At 39.3% G+C, this 19,329-nt stretch overlaps 1 pseudogene; it reads left to right on the top strand.

The window, feature by feature from the left end:
- Positions 1-15,104: 15,104 nt before the first annotated feature.
- Positions 15,105-15,437, top strand: LOC149185625 (structural maintenance of chromosomes protein 3 pseudogene; annotated as a pseudogene).
- The last annotated feature ends 3,892 nt before the right edge of the window (positions 15,438-19,329 follow it).

The following is a 19,329-nucleotide window of genomic DNA, read 5'->3' as shown; positions in this document are numbered from 1 at the left end:
TTTTAACTAAGTTTGAATCCCTACAGTGCTAATCATTAGTATGGTTCTTATGTATCTAATGGTTTGGAATCTTGAAAATATTTCTCATTAAAATTATTTTATGGATTTTTTTAAAACCAACTCATTGAAATCAAACCAATCCAAGTCAATCTGAGTCTGAGTCAAAACTGAGTTGATAGGTGGCTGAGTCAATGTCCAAGTCTGAGTTTTAAAACTATGATATAGATGAGTTTATTATTGGAGGAAATCCAAAACAATTCATGATGTGGCGTTAGAAGATGCTGACAAGTGAAGATTGCATGAAGGACAATGGTAGGTAGTTTGCAAGTTGTAACTACAATGTTCCTTGTACAGAAGGTTTTCACCTTAAATATTTTGAAGAGTTCAAAGCAAAAAAGCAGCTGCCATCCTACTTCATGTTTCTTCACATTAGTTAGTGATCAACTATTTGAGCCAGCCATAAGCATATAGAGGGTTCTAGATATATATGGAGAGCATCCTATGTTCGGCAAAGAACGAGTGTTAGCATTCAGTACCTTTGAAAGTGTGTCCAAGTCCTGGGCACACATATGGTAGAAAAAAGATACGAATACAACAAGAACAATTCAACAAAGAATGTGTTGGAACAAGTACACACTACAACAGGTACTACAGGTCTATACTGCCAAATGTAGCAGCCTTAAAAAATCCATATATCATTGATTTTAGGCAACACAAGGGTATGTAGATGACAACACAATAGTAGAGTGGACTAGAGGGCACACCAATATTTTTATAAGCTTCCAGCATTAAGGGTGCATGCATGCACCGACAACAGATACGAAGGGATAATGTTATCCTCGGGATTTGCATGCAATAGATAATTTGCATGTCCTTTCTCAATTAAGTAAAAGGCATGAAGTTGCATGTGTTAGCTTAAGTTTTATTCAGTAGTTTTCTAATTTTTAGTTTAATTCCAAGTTCATTTAAGCTCATGCAGTCTAGAATGTAGGGGGCGTGTTTGCATAAATCATCATTAATTGAGGCGATATTGTGCATGTATGCAGATTCATTGTACCTATTCTTCTTCTTCGGCTATAAAAAGAAAGGGAGGAGTATATGTTTATTCATTCAGTTTTTAGTTGAATAGTTAGCAGTTCGTTGTTTTCTTGCAGTAGGTATAATTCATGCTCAAGAAACAAGAAAGTGAAAACAGGATTTTACAACCTTCATGCTCTCTATCTACGAAAGATGCTATTCTATATAAAACAGAATTGCCCTTTTTTTAAACAAAACCACTCACAGTTGGTAACAGCATCCTGGCATTATAAAACTAAAGCAAACAGTTTAAAATGAAGATCGGTATGATGTCTGACACAACTAAATCAACTTGCACCTGTAATAAAGTAACAAGTCATTGTTGTTCCAAAAGCTAGAAGATGCAGGCCCCCTGAGCAGAATATACGCAACTCAGATGAGTACACACACTTCAGAGCAGAGGATATCAGTACACTTACTTTCAGATTGCACATAATAAACAATGCCACAAAAGAAAAATAAGTGAAGAGACAAGCAAATTTTACCTAGAATATAATTAATTTACAGTGAGAGTCTCATTTTCTCAGGGAAAATTTTACAACGAGAAAATCTGACATATTATTAAAAATTACAACCAACAATGTGGAGAGATGCGAAGACACTAGAGCTGACCTGAAAAGCTCAAAAGTAAGACCTAATTATATAGGAACTTCACATTTCCAAGGTTTCTGGCTTTGGAATGCAAGGGTGTCAGTTGATGTGATGATGTATTTTCTTACTTGATGGCACCTTTTCTCGCTTGAGTACTAATTCGTATACTGTTTTGGTGTCATTTCTTGTAGTTTTCTGTCGGCTTGTGCTTGTTATCTATATGAAGTTGCATTATCTATCAAAGCAACACATCCTGTGCTGAGATTTCGTTCAGATTAATGTTTCTTCTACCCCCTGCTCCAAACAGTTACCCTTAAACTCACTGCCCACTCTTTGGGTTTTTTTGCAGGATATATTCATCGAACTGCTCGGACCGTGCTCGCATCTGCCCAATAATATGTTCAGAAATTGCTCTCAAACATTTAGGCAACCACTGTTCCATCTGATCAAACCACTCTGCCAGGCTCTCATCCTCCAAATTTTGACGACTGCATTCAGCCTTTGAAAGAATCTTTTAGACAAGTTTGCCACTGGATGAAACCACAGACTGAGGTGACACAGGGTTTTGAATCGCAGTTTTCTGTTTCTTGGCGACGGTTGCTTCTCAGGAAGAAAGACACGTTTGGTCACTACGAAGACACACGTTTCGGTTCAGGCACTGCGAAGAGTCTCATCGCCAGGAGGCCTGGCCTTTCATGGCCCATTGTCAGATCCTCCTTCTTTGTCTTCCAGCTGGTGGAAAAAATAATATTTTTCTATGAAAAAAATAGATTAAATCAACGGCAGAAAACACGCCAATCATCTAACACACAGAATCAATGGCTCAGGATTGCACACGTCACATTTTAGGGATGTCTTTCTCAGAGGGAATGCCTTACGGCGTAAATATGAGCTTATATTTAAAAATTGTATTCTGACCTCGGTGGGATACTTAATCATTGTTGGTTAAGACGTAACCATGTTGAGGATATGAACACCTATTGGCAGTAGAGGCTCTACCTATGACAACTGAGTATACCAAAAATTGATCTGTGAAGAGCCTCCTTGTTTTTATCTTTAAAACCAAGTAATGACTGATGTAGACAAAGTAACTTTCTTATGTAAGAGGATAATCAAAAGGATGATAGTTAAGTGGATGTTGTTTAAATATTCAAAGAGCAGTATGACTTATCTTATATTTCATGTAATTTTTATTTTCTAAACCATCTTTATTTTGGAAGTTTTTAGAAATTTCAAAAAACTCTCAGAGATAACTGGTTCTTCCAAGTGAATCACCAATTGTTGTGCTATTCAACAACCCCCCATTTGTTAATAGTAGTAGTCAATATTACATTAATAAATGGGGACCCTTTAAAAAATCCTTCCAAAAATAAGTTTAGCATTTAGGCATTTTCCTTATTAAATTTTGGAATAAAACAAGATATCAATCAAACACCTTTTCAAAAACTAGTAAATGTCTGCCTTTCCTGCATATCACATGATCAAGCGTGATTGAAAGGCTTGCTAATCCACAAAATATAGCGAAAAGTGATCAAAAGAGGACTCCATGCTATAACACTTTGAAACTAGTACGTTTCTTATATAGACTAAGTTCTAAGGCATTTCTTATTAAAACTAAGGCCTGCATCGCATATCGCTATTTTTAGAGAGCGCACCTTAATGAGTTATCTTATAATGTGCGAGATGGGAAATTGCAATGACATCATTTCCCTTATCGCATCGTATTTTGAACATTTAAAACAACACTGCAAACTTACCATCCGTCGAGATTGCGAAATGCGATTAAGACCTGGACCCACTCCCGAGATACTTCACAAACAATTCTTTATGTCCGCTACTTAATAAAAGGGGCTTTACACAAAAACCAGACAAATAAGCTATGTTTTGGAAACGATAGTAAGCAGCCCACATTTTGCATCTTGCAGAAACTAAAGAAATGACAAGGGGAGTGTATAAACATAATGCAATAATGCAATCTGCGATATTGCTTCGCAAACCGAAAAATTGACATTTTCGCAACTTAAAGGCTCGCCGCCCTAGAAGATTTCTTTCCAAATTAGATGTAGGAATTAATGAGCATTAAAGCTAAGAGATAATGAACCATTAATGGGCATTTAGTAAAGGTTAACAACATTTGTATGTAAAAATCCATTCAACGTGATACGATATCTTATCACTTGCGTTCAAATAAAACTCCTTTCTTACCACCTTTTCAATTTATCTGTATTATTCCATCTTACATTCATTCTTATCTCTGTATACCCGATAACTGTTGTTTTTCTCCATTTTCAGGAAAAATCCACAGAAGGAGTATTTGGGAGCAATGGCAAAGAAGGGAAAGGCAGTTGTGTCTGAGAAATCAGAAATGACTCCTTTATTCATAGATACTACATGTAGCGGAGAAGAAGGGACCTCTACGTGGGAAACCATGTATGATATATTAGAAGAAGAGGAACCAAGACCTCTGGAAACAAAGGTCACAACTGATGGTCATGTTTCCTCATATTCCTCTATTTTTGAGATGGCATGCTCATTTTTGCATCGCATAGCCACGAGCCCAAAGATAATCCCTTATACAAATATGGTCAAGTGGATTATTGATCAAGCCGATGTCTTAGACAAAGAATTTAAGAACAGAAGCCAAGAGGTTATGGGATATTTTTCGCCAGACAACCTATGACTTATGTACCACCTACTAGAGCCACAAGCCATCTACAACAAATAGTTTCGTGAGAAGTTTTCCAAATAGAACAAGGACCCAACATATGTCACCTAGACCTGGTCGAATAATGAGGGCAAGATCAAAAAGGACAAAGCGGGTATGTACTCTATTGCATATATTCCTCCTCCCCATAGTCTTGTAGTAGCCATACTATGTAGGATGTTTGGCAAGCCCAATAGCACTAAAGTTTCCCCAGAATGGCTTCCATTAATAGATTCAGTCATAAACGCAACCATAATGAATTGGGCCCAAATTTTGTCTGATAATTTTGCAAAGGCGATAATTGATTATAGGAGGAAAAGGAGTATCTCTTCAAGGGTTTACCCTCCATTTTTTATGAGTGCCTATGTGATGGATGCCATTTGTTTTGGTTCAAAATATCCTATCATGGGATGGAAGTGGACTATGAAGGATTCACTTCCCATTCATATATATCATAAGGACATGTGGGAGTCTCAGTTTCACCCACATTTTTACAAAATTTGTCATGGATTCATGTTGCCTATCCATAAACATGTTTACAACTGAGATGCCCCTAGGTTTTCTAAGGAAGCCGAGGTACATATCCTCCCAATAGTCAGATGGTTTGGGGAGGAAACATTTGCATATATCAGGGTATTTGGGAGGATTACCTTGCCACTGAACAAAGGATTAAAGGAAGAAAAAAAGGTCATTTGGTCTACATTTCCGTTGTAGTGTGGAGCATTTACACTGCATGACCTGGGGCATGCATTCAAAGAAGAAGAGATCATGCAATCTCAAAAACTAACTAAATTCCTAGGAAGGTAGTGTTATCACTCAGTAATTTCTATAGAATTTATTAGAAGAAAGAAAATGATCGAGTTAACCACAAACCAACTTTGGAGCATAGGCTCTAGCCAACCTAGGTTCATAGAGGGCTCTCTCTATATGATTTAGCTTTGTTCGCTTGGATTTCAGGCTAGTTATGAATGTTCAGGGGGTTTTTTATTTGTATTCAAAATTGGATGGTGGAATCCTTGAAACAGATGGATAGGATGATGTCTTTTGGACCATTGGGCTATGGAGTCAACAGAAGGGCAACAGAACTAGATCCACTCACTAAAGGGAATGTTCAAAGGGCAAGCTAGCAGAGTAAAGTGCATGTCTTTGGAAAAGGAGGGTGAAATGATTTTAATTAGGGTGAGAGAGAAATTAAGGGTTCTCAGACCGTGAGCAAAGGGAAATTAAGAATCCTTTGATCTGGATTAGCAAGAAACAACCTAAACTAAGGAGCAATTAAGAATTCCTTAACTTAGATATCAGTAGAAAACATTTATATGCATAACTGTTAAAACATAGTGTAATTAAACAAATTTTGAGATATTGTCCCAGTTATAGCATTCAGATTCAAAAATACATTAAAGATTGTGGAAAACTTTAAGAAAGATAACGATAACATAAGAAAATACTTGTCTGAACTTTTTTGAACACATGAATCCTGTGAAATATCTTGTCTTTATTCATCAATCTAGCTTGCTAGTTCAATCAATGATACAATAGCTTTATAGTCTTTTGATCAAAATTCTATAAAAATATCTAAGAATCCAACTTACATACTTCGAATTGTGAAGTATTTATACAAAAAATATTACAAAACATCTCAAACTAATTTGAGATTTAATCTAGGAAATAAAGATTTCTTCTTGCAAGAAGATAGAGACAGCTATTGAACTGCTTTCATGTTGTCCCATTTATTTTGGTACTGCTATCTTTTATGGTTTGGTTTTAGCCCTTTATGTTTCTTTGTTGTTTGATCTTTCATGCTGGAAGCTTCATTTACTTTTGGCTTTCATCTGATACACTTTGACACTGATACTCTTTGACTTTGCTGACCTGTCTTCATATTTTCACCTGGCTGTTTTAATTTTACTGTACACTAACCTTTTTACTGCATATTCCTCACAGTAAATCAGTCAATTTTTCCCACATTTTAGCATCAGGTAATTGGATTTTTAACATCCTTCTGTATATTTCATCTGCCTCGATGTACTTGGAAAAAGTAGGCTTATTGACAAACAAATGTTTTACCTCATGCTGGAGGTAAAACAAGTTTTCAAAGTTTTGGTATAGTACTTTGCCTGTTGGTAATGCCTTCATTGAAGATGTGTTCACTTGGTCTTTTGCTAGCTCTCTGAGTTTTTTGTTGTAATCCTGTTGTGTCATGAGCTTGTCATTTATGACTAAGGGACTAGGTAACCCTTTCTCTCTCAAAATTTGAAACTTAGCCATAAATCTATTAATGGCTACCTACACATTCTGACATTTTTCTTCCAAGTTTAACATCAAGTTTCTCTTGGAAAGGACCTTCCTCACTTCCAAAATTGTTTCAGTTTTATCTTCAATTTCCAATTCCTGAAGCTCATATCTATTTTTACTGTTAAGGAATTGGATGATTCTGGTGGCATCTTCGGGCATCTCTCCCAATTCCTCTTTTACCTTTTGGATGGCTTCTGTAGCCATCTTTATTAAATCTATCTGTTCAAAAATTACCTTAATAGATGGCCAAATATCATTGAGATAGTCAATGATATTGGCCCATAATAGTTCCTTAGCTTGTCCAAGAGTGTTAGGGTCCAACCCTAACCCCCTTATTTATGTAATAGGATCGAGTCATAGTTATAGGAGACTTAGCCCATAAGAATCAGGTCAACGAGCTGAGCAAGGTGGTACCATTCAATTGTTAGTGCCAAATTTTTTTTCGGGCGGTCCCAAATTTTAAGTGCATCGGACCAGTGCATGGTACAAACTAGAGCTCAAGCTATGGCCAATGAGAAGCTCGACAGCCTTGAATCAACATTGAATAAAGTACTATCGTCGTTGAAGACCTTAATTGACACCATAAAGGGCAAGAGGGAGGAACGTGTGGAGGCATATATTTTCAATGAAAACATTGAGGGCGAGTCTAGCGATTATCTTCACCTCTTTGGCAACCAACAACAATCCAAGGTGTTACCACCCAAGCTGGACATGTATAAATTTGATGGCTCTCATCCAACCACATGGATAGCACAAATGGAGCAATATTTCACACTGAATCACATCAGAGATGATGCGACTCAGCTTAGTGTGGGTAGCATGTACTTGGACAATGAAAGATGACAATGATGGCAGTGGAATCAACATTGCTATGGAAGGCCCGTGACTTGGTAGACATTCACAAAAGCTCTTACAGATCGCTTTGACCATGAATCTAAATTTTTGGGTTTGTTATCTCTGCTATTTATTTCAACATTTGAAGGTCAAATGCAGGCCTGATCGGGTTGTCTATGATTAAAAAGGGATTTGCAGCAGCCATCCCACCCATTCCCCTTCACTCTGCTTATGCTCTTATTAACTCCGCTACCTTCGTTTTGCCTCTGAAACCCTGTGTAAGCCCCTTTTCTGTCAAGCCCCTCATCGCTAAGGTTTTAAACCCATATAACTGCGCACCTTCGCAAAAAGCACTACCCGCAAAGACTTTCCCTGGCACATCAGTCAAAAAGCATGTGAAGTTAATCCCCATCGTCCAATCCTCCACCTCGCGATCCAACGACATTCTCTTCCCCCGCCGCCAAAACATGCCTGCACTTTAACCCGCGGGGAAAGCGGTTTGCCGTCGATCCCATCTACCACGCGTCACCCATTGACTGTGATCGCTCCCCCCACGTACGATTACCGCCATCCTCTAAAAGCAGTGTGGGGAATACCGCCTACCAACAAAACCACTTTTCCCCGGTCGTTAAGTCCCCGCGCAGCTTCCACCCCCGATCACTGTCAGATCTTCCTGTGTTTAGTCCAACGGCCCTCATCCATCCCGGTCTCATGTCTCCTAATAGCGCCTGCAAATCGATCTCCGCCGTTTGTTTGTTCCATCCAACGGCCAGTATTTCCCTCCTGACCAAATCATCTGTCCTGCGTGCAGTCTTCGTGTCCTCGACCTGTACCATGCTCCCGAGGGAAAAAAGCGACCATCTATCAGTGTTTGGCGCATTTAATCTTCAACCACTGCATTCAAGAGATAGAATGGCCGAGAAGAAAAGGACAGCCTTGAGCAGTTAAACACATTTATCGTTTATGGAATGTCTTCCATATTACATTCCACTTGCTCAAGAAGGACAGCAGAATACCAGAGAATGTAAAATTCATTCATTGAAGCAGCAGGTCATAGCAGAGGCCCATTTTAGATAGTTAAAGTGGTTGGTCACCAATTATGACCCCTCCACGCATAGAGCAGCAGAATATCTTTGTAAAGAAACCCTATATATACCCAGAAGAGAGATGTAATGAGAGTGGACGGTTGTTGTTTTGATGTAAGGTTCAACTTCTGGAGACTATAACTATTGTGATACTTGCAGCGTCTGGTCTTCATTTTCAGCTAATACAAGCTTCTTTTGTTGTTAATTTCTCACTTTCAGTTTCTGCTCTCTTCTAGGCTGTGCATGTTATGCATTTGTTCATGCTCACTTGATTTTTAGCATTAGAGGGGTTGTCATCCCACCTCTGTGTTGAAGTCTAGTATGTATCATTGAATGTGTTATGCAGGTTTCTGTTCACTTAGTGCCAGAGAGCTGTCATCCTGTCTGTTCATTAGGAAATAGATTTGCAGACCTCTTTACTGGTTGTAGCCGGCCATCACATGGTCTTGTGCATCTGTTGGTGTGGTTAGTATTCTCCATGTTCCCTTAATCCTCAAACTGTGAGTAGTTGGTGGTCTAAAGCCTTGTAGTCTGGGGGTGTTCACCCATGTTTGGAGTTAAGCATAGTAGAAGTGGTTGTCTGGCTTGAATATGCATCATTCCTTCCATTCATCCATTTCCAACATTTTTTGTTGAGTTTGTAATGTTCTCGAGCATCTCTGAGATACAACCTAGGAGAGTTTCTTGGGTTGATAACATTAATTGGCATCGTTGTCGGGGAGAGGAGATTGAAGCTCGACTTCCCTAGGAGAACGACACAGTTCCAGATTTTGATGATAGACAAGATCTGGACACATTTCTGGTTGTAATCATCTATCTGGCGACTCCACTGGAGGAAGACAAACCTTTGGTGACTCCACATCACAGTCCTAGCTTAGTTTGTGAGACATACTCGAAGAAATCCTCAGAAATCACCAGCTGTTCCAGTGCCTGACCCTGAGAAGATTGTTAAACCGAAGAAAACATCACAGAAAGGAGCATCAGGATCAGGTAAGCCTAAGAAACCTTATGTATCTCTGCAAGAGAAGGTTATAACTGAAAATATACAGTTTGAATATCTAGAGCCCAACACTGTTAGTAAGGAAATTCCTTCAGAGATTCATACAACTCCTTGTCCATCTAGTTCCCCTTTGAATCTCAGTCCAAAGAAAGTTTCCCATACAGTCCAGAACATCTCGTTGTCTTTGTCATCCATTACATTGCTTCAAACTACTTGATCTGCCAGTATCCTTCCACATATCCCAGTTATGGCAGGCCAGCAAGCTCCCACCAAGATGGAAAGAATCATAGCTGGTAGGTATGGGCCTTTAGTTTTGCCTGTTCCTTTGAATGCTATGCCTGCTAGAGAGTATCAAAAATATATGCCTAAATTCACTGGTACAGAGGGAGTAACTGCTGAAGAACACCTTGAAGCTTTTTATAGTTATGTTGATAACTTAGATACCAGTGAAGATGATGTGTGGATGAGAGTTTTTGTTCAGAGCCTTGATGGAGAGGCCAGAAAATGGTTCAGAGAGTTACCCCATAGGTCCATAACAAACATTGAAGCATTGGATGATGCATTCCTGAAGCAACGGGGAGACCAAAAAGACCTACTCTACTACCATACAGAGTTTGGTAACCTAAAGAGGTAAAATGGGGAATCTTTGCCTGATTTCAATAAAATATTTAACCGTATGTATAGTAAGATACCAGCTGAGGTAAAGCCTACCCCCACCTCTGCCAAACTCATTTATGCCAATGCTTTTGACTCTGATTTCTGCCTATTGTTGAGAGAAAGAAGATGTGCCACTCTAGCTGACATGCAGGATGCAACACTAGAGGTGGAATCCAATATTATGGTTGCAGAAAAGCTAAAGAGTCATGCTGATAGAAGGAGGTAGAGAGGTGAGGCTTCTTCTTCCTCTGCATCATATTCAGAGCTTAACTTAGATAAAATGACTAGAATGATAGAGTCATTGGCTACAGAAATATCTAAGCTGAAGCTTGAGCAGAATTCAAGAAAGACAAGGCACCATAACACATTTGCTCCAAGAAATCCAAATCCATTCAGAAGAGAAAATGAACAGTTACAAATAATCTAGAGGGGTAAAGAAAAAAATGAAGAACAAAAGGTTAAAGCTCCTTTCGAGAATGTAGTCATGGAGGAGGAACAGTTTGAAGATGAGGATGAAATTCACTGCATGGAAGATAAAGGCAGTGCTGCATTTTTGACATTGGCCACATATGAAGAATCATTGCTGCAGGAACAAGACAGTCAGGAGTGGGACAGAGAAGCTGTTCTACAAACTGAGGAGCAGTGGAGATATAATCTGAGGTCAAGTGCAAAAAATTTCAAAGAGAATCCTACCCAAAGAGCTACTATCCAAACAGAGTCATAGAATATCAGACATAGAAGACCAGTAGCTGACCTAGTCATCCTTAAAGCACTAGTTCAAGAGGTAAGAGGTTCTAACAAGTTACCTTCCTCCTTTAGCTTTGAGTCAGAAGTCTAGAATTTAAAAATATATGTGCCTGTGGTAGAGTTGGTAAAGAGTGAAGTGTTTAGAAAGCCTATCCTTGAAGCTCTTGAGCTGGAAACCACACAAACCTCCACTGACTCTGTCAATTTTCAAGATGATAAGCCTATTGTTGTGCTTAGCCCCATGATTGAACCTGTTGATAATAATTCTCCATCTTTTTATGTCTCCTTGATCATTCATGACAAAATCCTCCACAATTGCCTGCTAGACACTGGGGCCAGCCACAATTTCATGCCTAAAGCTGTCATAGAGGATTTAGGCCTTGACATCACCAGAACATATCATGATTTATTCTCTTTTGATTCAAGGAAAGTGAAATGCCTAGGATTAATCAAAGACCTGGCCATTACCTTAACTCAGATGCCTATGAAAATTATGATGATGGATATTGTGGTAGCAGATGTCCCTCCCAAGTTTGGCATGCTGCTATCTAGAGGGTGGATTAAGAGACTAGGTGGGACATTACAGAATGATCTATCTTATGCCATTATCCCAGTTTTTGGAGGAAAAAGCAGGAGATTGTGTAGAGAAGCACAACTGGCATACATCATCAGTGATGAGAAGAATCCTACTAATCATCCCATATATGCTGTGGACACCGATTTTGGAGCATGTATTCTCCAAATAGAAGAATCTTGGAAGGCCTCAATGCAGCTCAGGAAACCAACAAATCAGGCCAGGGAAGAGCAAGGAAGTCAGGTTTGGGAGATGTTCTTTGATGGAGCATGTTCTAGGGAGACTGCAGGAGCAGGGGTGGCGCTGATATCTCCAGAACAAAAAAGCACCCATCTGTCTTTCAAGCTGGCTTTTCAAGTCACAAACAATATAACAGAGTATGAGGCTCTGCTATTGGGCCTTAATGCAGCTAAAGACAGAGGAATCAGAAGCATAAAGGTGTTTGGAGATGCTAATATGATCATTCAGCAAGTAAATAAAACATTTCAGGAAAAGCACCCAAGGCTGAAAGCATACAGAGATGAGGTATGGAGACTCAGAGATTCTTTTGATAATTTTTGTATTTCATATATCCCTAGAGCCAAAAATCAGCTTGCTGATTCCCTTGCTATGTCTGCTAGCATGTTTATCCCTCCCATGCCTCCCAGACTAGTTTATGAAGTCCAAATGAAGTATAGGCCATCCTTGCCTAATAATATCCACCATTGGAAAGTTTTTGATGATGATGATGAGATAAATAGGTTTCTGCAAGTCATTGATGAATTTTCCGAAATGAAAATTGACTAAGAAAATGAAGCCTTGGAACAAAACCCCAAATCCCAGCTTAGAAACAAAATTGACAAAGATAGCATTGTCCAGCTTCCCAGTAATCATATTCCTAAGGGTTTAATTCCTCTAGAAAGACTGTTTGACCAAAATGATGTACCTTATAAGGCTGCCCAAAAAGAAGATCAATTTGCAGTCTGTAAGCATGATGTAGGGATTCCACGTCAGCCTAGATACATAAATCTATCCTCTCATTTGTCTACTGCCCAAAACGTTGAATACTGCAATTTAATGAAGCAATTTGCTGATGTGTTTGCCTGGGAATCTAGTGACTTGAAAACCTATGATAAAAATATTATTTAGCATAAAATCCCTCTAGAGAAAGATACCATTCCTTTCAAAGTAGAAGCTGAGACCAATAAATCCTATGCTCCTCCCTCTTATTGAAAAAGAAATTACAAAGTTACTGGCTGCCAAGATCATTGCCCCTCTTAGATATTCCAAGTGGGTAGTCAACCTAGTAGTGGTGAGGAAGAAAAGTGGATAAATTAGATTGTGTGTTGATTTTAGAAACTTAAACAAATGCTCTAAGAAAGACAACTACCCTTTACCCAAGATGGAGCATTTGTTGCAGAAGGTATCAGGAGCCAAAGTAATGTCTTTCCTGGACGGATTTTCAGGCTACAACCAGATTGTTGTACATCCAGATGACCAAGAGAAGACTGCGTTCACCACTCCTTGGGGCACCTTTATGTATGCTAATATGCCTTTTGGATTGATGAATGTTGGAGCTACCTTTCAGAGAGATATGGATATAGCATTTGTGGGAGAGAAGGATAAATTTGTCCTTATCTACCTTGATGATATAACAGTATACTCCAGCAGCCATCAAAACCATTTGCAGCATTTAAAGAAAGTGTTCCTGAAGTGCAGAAGGTTTGGGATTTCAGTCAATCCTAAGAAGTCACAGTTTGCTTTAGAAGAAGGCAAGCTATTGGGACATATTGTTTCTGCTGCAGGTGTTCGAATTGACCCAGAAAGAGTAAGAGAAATACAAACTTTGTCTGTCCCGAGATCAAAGAAAGATATCCAGTCCTTTCTGGGAAAAATAAATTTTGTGAGGAGGTTTATACCAAATTTTTCAGAATTGGTGAAGCATATTACCTCCATGCTGGAAAAAGGGTCAGAGATTAAATGGACTGTGTTAGACTCCGTCTCATGTCAGAGATTGATTCTTCTTCAAAACCCTGTTTTGAAGAAGAAATCATTAATGTGTTGTTTTAGATTATGTAATTTATCTCCAGCTCTTCAAAAGGGAGCAGCTTCCTCAGCTCCTATCTCTGCAAAAGCGCAAACCTTGTCTGCAAGCATTTGGGCAGACCAGTTTGATGACCGAGACCCAGAGGAAGCACAAGAGTTCATTCTTCAATTGGTGGTACTTTGGAATGTCCAGTGGCTTGGTTGTGCCTATATCTGTCCTCATGTACAGTCAAGAAAATGTTGGATGGGGTTTGGAGTTTTGTATCCCAACCATGGCAATGGCAATAGCACTCTCTGTTTTCATGTGTGGGACAAGGTTGTACAGACATAAACTGCCTGGTGACAGTCCGTTCACTGGAATTGCCCAAGTCTTTGTAGCCAGTATCCGTAAATGGAATGTTTCTGTTCCTTCTCTGGGAGAAAAGAAATATATGTTATTCAAGAAGAACAGCTTTTAAAGGGTGAAAAGAGTAGAGAGCTTTTGCCTACAAATCAGCTAAGGTTTCTTGATAAGGCAACTGTGGCGGTTGATTTAGATTACAAGCATAAAGACATTAACTAGAGACTATGCACAGTTACACAGGTTGAAGAGGTGAAACTTGTTCTAAGATTGTTACCCATTTGGATGGCTTGTTTGATGTATGGGGTTGTCTTTGCACAATCCCCAACATTCTTGCCTATGTATGATCGCATCTTTGTTCCAGTGGCCAGAAAAAATAACCAAAAATGAGCGTGGTATAACACTGCTTCAGAGGATAGGTATTGGTATATTTACTTCCATTCTTTCTATGACTGTTGTTGCCTTGACAAGAATGAAAAGGCTCCAGGTGGCAAAGGATAATGGATTGGAAGATATGCCCCATGCCACGATTCCATTGAGCATTTTTTGGTTGCTTCCACAATACATACTATTTGGTATATCATATGTTTTTACAATGATAGGATTGCAAGAGTACTTTTATGATCAGATGCCTGAAACAATGAGAAGCTTAGGTATCGCTCTCTATTTGAGTGCTTTCGGCATAAGTAGTTTCTTGAGCAGTTTTTCATATTTCTATTCTTGAGGAACTAAGTAGCAAAGGGAAGAAGCAGAGCTGGTTTGCTGACAACCTGAAACAGAGCTCATTTGGACTACTTTTATTGGTCTCTGGCTGCACTGAGTGCACTGTTCCTATGCATCTATGTTGCATTTGCTAGCTGCTTCATATATAAGAAAGTAGAAATCGATATTTGCCATGATGATGAAGAAACAACCTAATAGGCAAAGATATCGATTCCTCGATAATTCAATTATGTATTCCCTTGCACTATTTATGTGGATCGTATTTCCGAAAGAAATGGATTGCACCATAATTCTGACGCATTTTTTGTGGCTTGTGTAACTTGGATTGCACATTACCATGATTCTGAGGCAATATTTTATGTATCTCACTTGCTCCATCTCCGTGGAAGCGATCTGAATTGATGATCATATTTGTATCCAGCTCATTACAGTGGCAAGGTGAGACACAATCAATGAAGCAACTCTCTGGCGGGCAGAAAACAGTTGTAGCATTGATATTGATCTTTGCAATCCAGCGCTGTGACCCTGCTCCATTTTATCTTTTTAATGGAATAGATGCAGCACTTGATCCCCAGTACAGAAATACTGTTGGTAATATGATTAAGCGCCAGGCAGACACTGCAACCACACAGTTTATAACAACAACATTCAGGCCAGAGCTCGTAAAAGTTGCAGATAAGATATATGGTGTAACACACAAAAACAGAGTCAGTCGTGTTGATGTCATAACAAAAGAAGATGCGCTCTACTTCATTGAGCAGGATCAGAGCCACCAACGTGAGTAACAATTTACCTCTTTTGTACGAAGGCCTGTATATTCTTTAAGACAGTATATGTATAATTGTTTGGAGATGAATCCAGACGCTTGACCGCAGAAAACGAGGAGAGAATTATTCTATGCTCAAATGCTCTCGATGAAAGCCGTGGCAAAGAATTGCAACTTTGTTGCGATAAAGTTTTAGTAGACTATTTGAAAATCTCAGTTTTTGTCACGATGTATCAACATTTTCCAGTGATCTAAAAGAGTTGATTGAGGAATAATGGGATAGAAATCCATGTGTTAGGCCAATCTTTTCTGCGATTATTGTGCGTCCAGATGAAATAAGGCTCTTATGTGTCAAATAGAGCTTGCTGGCATTGATCGTATAAGTTCTAATCCGTTGTCAACTAAAGAAAAATAAGGCGCACGTCTTTGACACCTAACATTAGATAATTTTCAGAATGAAATAGCACACTTGTTAACAGATGGCAGATCATCTACAACTTCCCATATTTTAGGCATGAAATTAGCAAATAGAAGCAGTCCCAGATTCGAAGGCATAAATTCAGTGGATAAAGAATGAAGTGGCAGCGGGAATTGGACATTTGGCAGTAGTTATCTCCATCCGACAAATCCTCCAAAAACCTCAACTATTCGAGGTTCTTTCCAGAGATCTTTCGGCGAACAAATTCACCGGCAACATCAGCAGCTCATGACACATAGCAACCGATCCTTTACTAATGTCCAGTTCTGATCCTGTGGAAATCTATGCTCCAGTATTTGTCTTTTAATTAGCCAATGATCAGAGGATTTTTAGGGACACGGTTCTGTTTTAGAATAGAAGGCTGTTCTCTTTTCGAATTTTTTGTAATTTCAGTTTCAAACAGCGCCCTGATTGTGGGGTCGATCTGTTGTTTTTGTTTTAGAATAGTTTATAAAAATAATCATTTTGTAATAAAAAGGTTAGAGAGAGAGGGGAGAGTTTCTGAGTGCTGAGAGTGCTGGAGAACAGAGCTTTCAATGTACAGTTTTTGGCAGGGATTTTTAATGAAAATTTCACAGCTCTGATTTCTAAGATCCCTGTGGCATGATGATTTAGCATTAGTTTTTCTCTTGTTTCATATGTAATCTGTTATGTTTCATTTCACTACATGATCATTTCTAACTGAACAAATGAAGTGTTTAGGTAAGAATTCATGCCTGCCATGCTCTGCCTATAAGTTTGTTCATGTTTAAATGTTTTCTACTGTTTAAGGAGGATTCAAAGTTATTGTTTGCCCTCCTTAGCTCCTCACCAGTCTTGCCATCCCGTTTAAAACTAGATTTGATGCTAAATGTCTTGCCTACCTTGCCTCAGTCGATAACCTGTGTTGTTCATTATATTTCTCTGTTTCAAGCTGTGATTTTGCTCATGCAGCCCAGAAAAACCCCAAAAAACCCCCAAATCAACCTTCAAATCAGTTTACTAGCCTAATATCAGTGTTACCTTGTTGGTCATCTCTTCCCATTGAAGATCTACCGAGATTGACCGGAGAGAGCCTTCTCCTGCCCCATAGGGCTAGCTACGAGGCTGAATGGTTTGATGTAGCTTTGAGGTTTGCCTTTCTCAGCCTGAGGTGAAATTTCAAGTGCTAACATACTGGCGACCATACTGGGGAGAACATCTAAACCTTTGCTCATTGACGTGTTATTTCATAAGTCTTAGACGGAGCCTGAAGTTACGCCAGGTAGCCTTCGAAAACGCTCTTGCTTTGCATCAGCGTTAGTAGATAAACGCTGCTTCAGTCCATCTCCGTGAGCTTGTGGATATAACACTTCATTTGGATTTCACCCCAGTACATGTATCAGGTGCAGATCTGATGCTGATGGTGGACAGCAGTCAGATACATATGCAGGCTGAACCATTCACCCGGCGACTCCAACTCGATCTAGACATTCTAACGCTTGCTGATCTATTCATGCAATGGAAGGGTATGTGGCAAACCCTGCTCTGTGTGAAGCTCTAAACGAATTTAGAGAATGGTTAGTGGATATTGAAATTAATGAAGAGTTTTTCAGTATCTGTCTTCGTTTGTTGAAATCTCCAAAGTTCCCTTGGTTTAAAACTGGTGCCTGTGAGTTAATTGTTGAAAGAATCGAAAAGGAGATTCAGTATCTCGACGAGCAGATCCAGTCATATGATTTCCAAGACCCTAAGAAGTTCTTGGAAATCCTTCCTCATTCGAAACAAGAAAAAACAGACTTGCCTATAGGAGTTTACATTGACAGTGTGCAGCTGGAAGTATGCATCACATAGTTGGGGCAGCCAATAGAGTCCGGCTTCCGTGATCCTATTGCGGCATACATGGACACATTTTTCAGTTTGATTGATAGATCAGGCTGTCTTGTACGTGACCAGGGTCATTACTTACATGAAGGGCTCCCAGCAATTGCATCTGTGTCCTGGTGGAAGCATTCTCAAGCGGCGGCATCATTCTCAGGTTTACTTGAATGGTTAATTTGGCACTTTAGTATTACCTGATCTATTGTTAGTACAGCTGATTAGAGTAGATGTTGTAAATAAATAAGCAGCTATAAGGGCAGCATCTTGTTTTAGTTTGCTTGAAGATTGTTTGAGTTCAGTTTCAGTTTGAAAATAAGCAAGCGTTGTGTTGATGATGACTCCATTGCCCAATGGGTGGAGGCACTGTCTGCTCTCCCAAAGTTCTGCGGTTCTTGGCACCTCCACGGAGCGGTAGCTGTCATCCCAAGTGGAGCCGATGTTAGACTCTGTCTCATGTGAGAGATTGATTCTTCTTCAAAACCCTGTTTTGAAGAAGAAATCATTAATGTGTTGTTTTAGATTATGTAATTTATCTCCAGCTCTTCAAAAGGGAGCAGCTTCCTCAGCTCCTATCTCTGCAAAAGCGCAAACCTTGTTTGCAAGCATTTGGGCAGACCAGTTTGATGACCGAGACCCAGAGGAAGCACAAGAGTTCATTCTTCAATTGGTGGTACTTTGGAATGTCCAGTGGCTTGGTTGTGCCTATATCTATCCTCATGTACAGTCAAGAAAATGTTGGATGGGGTTTGGGGTTTTGTATCCCAACCATGGCAATGGCAATAGCACTCTCTTTTTTCATGTGTGGGACAAGGTTGTACAGACATAAAATGCCTGGTGACAGTCCGTTCACTGGAATTGCCCAAGTCTTTGTAGCCAGTATCCGTAAATGGAATGTTTCTGTTCCTTCTCTGGGAGAAAAGAAATATATGTTATTCAAGAAGAACAGCTTTTAAAGGGTGAAAAGAGTAGAGAGCTTTTGCCTACAAATCAGCTAAGGTTTCTTGACAAGGCAACTATGGCGGTTGATTTAGATTACAAGCATAAAGACATTAACTGGAGATTATGCACAGTTACACAGGTTGAAGAGGTGAAACTTGTTCTAAGATTGTTACCCATTTGGATGGCTTGTTTGATGTATGGGGTTGTCTTTGCACAATCCCCAACATTCTTGCCTGTGTATGATCGCATCTTTGTTCCAGTGGCCAGAAAAAATAACCAAAAACGAGCGTGGTATAACACTGCTTCAGAGGATAGGTATTGGTATATTTAGTTCCATTCTTTCTATGACTGTTGCTGCCTTGACAAGAATGAAAAGGCTCCAGGTGGCAAAGGATAATGGATTGGAAGATATGCCCCATGCCACGATTCCATTGAGCATTTTTTGGTTGCTTCCACAATACATACTATTTGGTATATCAGATGTTTTTACAATGATAGGACTGCAAGAGTACTTTTATGATCAGATGCCTGACACAATGAGAAGCTTAGGTATCACTCTCTATTTGAGTGCTTTCGGCATAGGTAGTTTCTTGAGCAGTTTTTCATATTTCTATTCTTGAGGAACTAAGTAGCAGAGGGAAGAAGCAGAGATGGT

Source organism: Pinus tabuliformis, chromosome 3_1 (assembly GCF_031772625.1).
Source record: "Pinus tabuliformis cultivar Carrire ecotype Pingquan chromosome 3_1, CPIR1, whole genome shotgun sequence".
NCBI classification, from domain to species: Eukaryota; Viridiplantae; Streptophyta; class Pinopsida; order Pinales; family Pinaceae; genus Pinus; species Pinus tabuliformis.
The sequence above is the reverse complement of the archived record's forward strand: the minus strand, read 5'-3'. Positions and strand labels throughout refer to the sequence as shown.